Raw genomic sequence first — 6,844 nt, 5'->3', positions numbered from 1 at the left:
ATGAGGGCACCACCCTCATGACCTACTTATCTCCTAAGAGCCCTACCTTCTAATACCACCTAATTGGGGGTTAGGATGTCATCAAATGAATTGGGTGGGGATGCAAACATGGAGTCCATTGCAACGCCTGAGAAAGCTGATATGCAAATCTTTGTTATTTGGGCAAGTCTGTTTAAAAAATGCTTATTTGGGAAAGATAGCGGCAGGTGGGAACACTGGCAGGGGTAGGGATCAAGAAGGGAAGCTCCAGAGCTGATGTGAGGGAGAAGCAAAGACACTGAAGGCAGCAGCAGGCACGAAGGACGCGCCACCCCGGAGTTCATGTGCAATGGAGTTGCACAGGTGTAAGGGACCCCAGAGGAGAAAAGAAGATATTCAAGAAGTGTCTGAACTGGAGAAAAAGTAGAAACATAGACTTGTGGTCCCTGTGTTGGCCTCAAGACCCTGAAATGTTCGCCAGGCACCTTACAGTCAAATCTGAGATGGTGCTGGCACTGCAAACATGTTGTTCATATTCTGCTTCTCTGGGAAGATAAATGAGGATATTCAATCAAAGTGTTCCATTCTACAGTAACATTTTGCATCTGAAAGCACTGCGTGTATCTGTTACCCTCCTGTGTATGCACATACCTACCCAAAAACAAAAATAATGGGGTTTTTTTCTTACAAATAAACAAAATAAGCAAAAATAAAACCATCACAAATTTTAAAGTAAGTCATCCATCATTTTACTGAATTTAAAACAAGAATTCCGTTCTTCCCTTCTTCCCTCCAATCTCTCTCCCTCTTTCTCTCTCTGACCTATTTAAGGTTTAGAGAACATCCTTGATCCTTGAAACAATAATACACCTCATCTAGAAAATAAAAGTTCACTAAGCAGAAACATTTCCAAAGCAACAATTAATTTTCAAAACGAATCTATTTTCTGATCTTTAGAGAAGTTCTTGTTCAAAAACAATGCCCTGCTAGCTAAGGTTCTCACGCCACTATTTGAAGTCAGTAAAACTCCAAAAATTTTGCGTTGGCTGTGGTGCAGTCAATACCTTCTAAATCTCCTTCAAAAGGACCGGAGTGTAAAATGTGCTAGAAAGAGATCTATCAGGGGAACTATTTTGTCATGAGTCTGAAGATGATAAGGTAATGGCTTGCTGTTGAATGAACAGGTTTGTTGAAATGCAGCCATGGAAACCAACCTAGGGCTGTGTTTGAGCTCTCTGAGGTTGGTTAGATTTTCTGGAAGGAAGAGGCATATTGGAGAAAATCAGGACTTTGATCTGGGATCAGTACTACGCTCTGTAATTTCTAGAAAGCCAATCCGCGTTGAATGTCATTACTTTCTACAACTCAGTCTCTTAACATGCCTCCATTTAGGGCTAGCAATACGTCCTTCCCCCAGACAGCCTGCCTGTTTGCTCAGCCGGGGAGGCCAGCGAGGTAGAATGGAAGGAGGATCATCTGGTACCAGACAGACCTGGACTTTCATCCCATCTTTGCCGTGCCTAACTATGTGGCCTTGAGGACTTTTCCGAACCTGTCTGAGCCCCAGTTTCGGTTTGTAAAATTAGGGTCATAAAGTCTCTCGGGCTTCACGTGGAGAGTAAATGAAAAAAATTCAACAGACCTGCTAGATTAGAAGACTATAAAAAAATGAAGTGTGATGTACTGGAAAATTAGAAGATTAAAAGGCAAAGAGGGGGAAGGGTGTAGCTCAGTGGGAAAGCGTGTGCCTACCATGCACAAGGTCCTGGGTTCAATGCCCGGGACCTCCATTGAAGATAAATAAACATATAAAAACCTAATTACCTCCCCTCAAAAGACATTTTTTTTTTAAATTTTTAAAAAATTAAAAAATAAATAAATAAAATAAAGGCAAGTCGCTGCCAGCCTTAGTTAGGTTTAAATAGTCCATTCGTGAGGAAGTTTGAGACATTGTTTACTCTTTACTCTTACTTCTCTTAGATGTTTCCAGTCGTGAAAATGACAACTGGATGAGAAAGCATCTCTAAAATCTTGAATTTAGTTGGAACGATGAAAAGCTCAATTAGAATTCGGAGAAGTAGGCCCTTGGTACTTACGGGGTGTCTTCCTTTGGGTCCCCCGACAAGCAGAGCCTGAGGCAAGGATTTGGGTACAGTTAGTTTATCTGGGAGGTGCGGTCTGCAGAGTTCTGACGATGGGTCCTCCCAGAGTTTTCATCATAAATTCTGGAACTGTGACTATGATGAGATATCATGATCAGGATTACACTAATGCTACGTGGTAAAAGGGACTTTGTGGATTTAATTAGGGCACTAATTTGTTGGCTTGAGTTAATCAAAAAGGAACTATAATAGCATGAGCCCTTTATTAATAGTTTTAATTCTTTTTTTTTATAAGTTTCTCTTTCTCCATTTAATTTTTTAAAAAATTTTGGTGCGGGGGATAATTAGGTTTATTTATGCATTTGTTTATTTTTAATGGAGGTACTAGGGATTGAACCCAGGACCTTGTGCAAACCAGGCATGAGGTCTCCCTCTGAGCTGCACCCCCCTCCCCCCATGAGCCCTTTAAAGCAGAAAGTTTTCTCTGGCTGGTTGCAGAAGAGAAAGAGAGATTAAAAGCACAAGAAAGAGCTGATGAGCCACCACCATAAGCTGTGAAAATGGAAGGAGACAAGTGACAGGTGGAAAGGACATGAGATTAGCCTCCAGGAGTTGAGAATGACCCGGCTCCCAGGCAGGAAACAGGGGCCTCCGACGGCAAGGACCTGGATCCTGCCAATCACCTGAAAAGGCTTGGAAGCAGAGTCTCTCCCAGACCTTCCAGATACGTGTGCAGCCTGGCTGACAGCTTGATTTCAGCCTTCTGAGACCATAAGCAGAAAGCACGGACAATCCCACCCAGACCTCTGACCTACGGAACAGGTAATACTTTTATTACAGGTAATAAATGTGCGGTAATTTGTGGTAATCTGGTATGCAGCATAGAACTCTAATACAAGACATGATTTTAGGAAGTACAAGTCAGGGATTGGAGAATGAGGAGGGAAAGAGGGAAAGCCAGTTGTAAGGGTGCCTGATGAGATGTTGGGAGCAAGGTTGAGCGACTCAATTCTCCTGTGATCTCCTGAGAAGCAGGCAGAATATCACCCAAAATTATCCTTCAAGACTACGAGACTCAGCTCAGCTCAGCCTCTTCTCAGTTAAGAGGGGCTTAATGATCCTGCATTTCCAGGCAGTGCCAGTGCCTACAACAAATCCCAGAGCGCCCAAGGTGGAGTAGGTAAAGGACCTACAGCTGAATGCAGACAGACAGAAGCACTTTTAAGTGCAAGGCTGGCTCGGGGCAGAATGGGTCTGAACTCGCACAAAATCTCCTGGAAATTTGAGGCAGAAAGAGATAAGCCAAGCTGGCATGAGAGAAATGCTTTTAAATAATAAAATAAAACAATGCAATAAAATAATATATAAAAATCCTAGCGTGTCAGATCAGAGGCTCAGAGGAACCAGATCTCGCACAGCAAGGTCAGAAGGAGAACTCAAGTCCCGTGCTCTCCAGCGCATCATTTCTCCCCTGTTGCTAGAGCTTCTGCCCTGGAGGTGAAGCAGGGTTAAGCCCACCAACTCAAGAATTCCTTAAGCTGCGTCCCAAATTCCTGCCTACCTCATGAGCCTCCTTCTTCTAGGTTCCAAACTAGACTACAAGGAACTTCCAGCCTTTAAGTTAATTTCACACTTGAACTTGCAGTCCTTTGTACTAGCAACTTTATTTTACACTTAACGTGCATTAACAAAACAAAAACCATACCCAGTTTAGTGTTGCTTGCAAAAAGTTAAATGCTAGGCACCTAGTAAAAGTTGAAATTGAGCTCATTACTACATTTTCAATTTTATCAGCTGTCTAAAATTCATTTACAGTCATCTAGAAACTTCTTGGCTTTTCCTAACTTCTGGCTTTTTTGTTTTTTCTTCCTCTATGGCTTCTGGACTAGGAGTGTAACTGGAAAGGAACAGACAGAAATAAGATCCCCAAATGTCTCACAAATTCTTGCTCCTTGTTCCAGACCAATCATTCTAACTTACACCTGTTTTTTTTTTGTTGTTGTTAAATTAATCTATTACTTCTCCTGATATTGGGCATATAGATATCTTATCTCGAGCAAGAGTAAATTTACATAACTACTGAGTCATTAATAAAGAATTCTTTTTGCACCCGAAAGTGAGCTTGGAAAGCTGTTCTGAGCATTTAATTTTATTTGATGTAAATTTCAGTTTCAAAAATTCAGACTTCGCTTTTCAGATGGTCTAATTACTTGGACTTGCACAATAATCTATTCACCAGACCAAGCAAACATTCTTGTTACATTTGAGTTTCATTCCAAGCATCTGGACTTATAACAAAGGAAACAAGAAAGAGATCGTTCACTTCACAAAAGATTGAGCAAACTCAGTTTAAGCGAGAGTTCCATTAAAATGAATTAAAACATTCTATTTACATAGAACTTTCTGCAACACATTTAAAGTACTACATTTTATTGATTTGAGGACATTTTTTAAATTGAAGTATAGTTGATTTACGATGTTGTGTTAGTTTCAGGGACACAGCAAAGTGATTCAATTATACATACACATACGTATATTCTTTTTCAGATTCTTTTCCATTATAGGTTATTAGAAGACATTTAATATAGTTCCCTGTGCCAGACAGTAAGCCCTTGTTTATCTACTTTGTACATAGTAGTGTGTACATGTTAATCCCAAACTCCTAATTTATCCATCCCCCCCCCACCCCACCCCCTTTGGTAACCATAGTTTGTTTTCTATGTCTGTGAGTCTATTTCTGGTTTATAAATAAGCTCATTTGTGTCTTTTTTTTTCCTTTAGATTCCACATATAAGAGATACCATGTGATATTTGTCTCTCTCTACTTACTTCACTTAATATGATAATCTCTGGGTCCATCCATGTTGCTGCAAATGGCATTATTTCGTTCTTTTTTATAGCTGAGAAATATACCACAGCTTCTTTATCCAGTCATCTGTCGATGGACATTTAGGTTGCTTCCATGTCTTGGCTGTTGTAAATAGTGCTGCAGTGAACATCAGGGTCCATGTACCTTTTGGGGTTAGAGCTTTATCAGGATATACGCCCAGAAATAGGATCGCTGGATCCTAAGGCAAGTCTATTTTTAGTTTTTTAAGGAATCTTCATACTGTTCTCCATAGTGGCTGCACCAAATTGCATTCTCACCAACAGTGTAGGAAGGTTCCTTTTTGTTTTGAGACCATTTAAAAAGAGGTTTTAATAACTCTGAAATTCGGATGTGTGTTACGTTGGTGTGAACTGAGGAACATTTATGATTTACTTGTCTTCGTCTGCACGTGCACAGACATCCAAAGTGCCAAATCTCATACAGCCTGGCTTCTCCCTACTTCCCTGCCAGTCTCTCCTATCACTCTCGCCTTCGGGGAGCCTGTCTGGGTTCCAGGCTTGGTTGTGCATCAGGCCATTTATGCCACCAGTTCCCTGTGCCTGGGGTGCAGTTCCCTCCAATCTCATTACGCTTATCACTCCATCCTCCAGATCTCAGCCCAAACGTCTACTCCATCTCCTAAACTCCTAAAGTAGCTGTGCAGCTGACAGATACCTGTACTGTCTCACCATTATCTGAAATTGTCTTGTTTGCTAATGTATTAGTGGCTTAATCGATCGTGTCCTCTCACCAGAATCGAAGCTCCTGCTGGGTCACTCTGCCTGCCTACTTCACCGCCGCCTCCCTAGCACACAGAACACCTTGCACACAGTAGGTGCTCAGTCAACTCACTCTGAAAGAAAGAATACATGTCAACTTCATTTTAACCCACATACTATATAATCCTGGCATTACCAAGTTCTTTTTTTTAATATTTAATTTTGCTGAGCAAAAGACACAAAAAGAAGGTAATACTAATGGAGCAGAGCTGGCTGCTGTGACAAGCTGTGCTGTATTCGATGTTAATGGTGGAAACCCCAGATGGTTCTCCTATCCCCATTTCTGGTTTTTAAGGCTCTCACTCAACGCCACTTTCTAAAACCCCCTTCTGTTGTCCCTACTCCCATGGAAAGCAAATCCATACTGTCTCCTTTTTTCATGTCTCAAGAAATCAGAAGAGAGCAAAGTAACCGTACAGATGCTTTTTTAAACTTTAGGGGTCTGTTTGGGGGGAGGAGGTAATTAGGTTTATTTATTTAGTGGAGGTACTGGGGATTGAACCCAGGACCAAGTGTTTTTTTGAATGAATAAACGTATATATGTGAAGGGAGTGACTTACAAATCCCACCCAAAGACTGGGAAAGAAACTGAATGATTCTATGGACCAGACCCACTTTGGGAAGCGGGTAAGATTTACGTGCAGATCCAAGTCAATGACAGGCTCATTATCTAGGAAAGTACAAAGTTCTATTTCTTATCACCATGCCATGGAGCCAAATTCCCCCAATTTCCTCTAAGGATACAAAGAATGCCCTGATAGCTTCCTATAGTGATCCCTGAATCACTGGATGAAGTTTTGTATTAAGTCCCTTTCTTTGCAGAAGCTCTTGCCTGTGTGCCAATTTAAGGGAAGTGCAAACGCTGTGTGTTAAAATGACAGATTTTTGAAAGGGACAGGAAGAGGGAGAAGGTACAGCTCAGGGGCAGAGCGCGTGCTTATAGGCACGAAGTCCTGGGTTCAATCCCCAGTACCTCCACTAAAACAAACAAACAAATAATAAACAGCAAACCTAATTATCTCCCCCCAACCCCCACCCCCAAATGGACAGGAAATCAAGATTTGTACAGAGGGTGTGACCTCAGGCATGTATAGTATCATGTCCTTTTTACAGAT

This window comes from Camelus dromedarius, chromosome 36, assembly GCF_036321535.1.
Source record: "Camelus dromedarius isolate mCamDro1 chromosome 36, mCamDro1.pat, whole genome shotgun sequence".
Lineage (NCBI taxonomy): Eukaryota > Metazoa > Chordata > Mammalia > Artiodactyla > Camelidae > Camelus > Camelus dromedarius.
The sequence above is the reverse complement of the archived record's forward strand: the minus strand, read 5'-3'. Positions refer to the sequence as shown.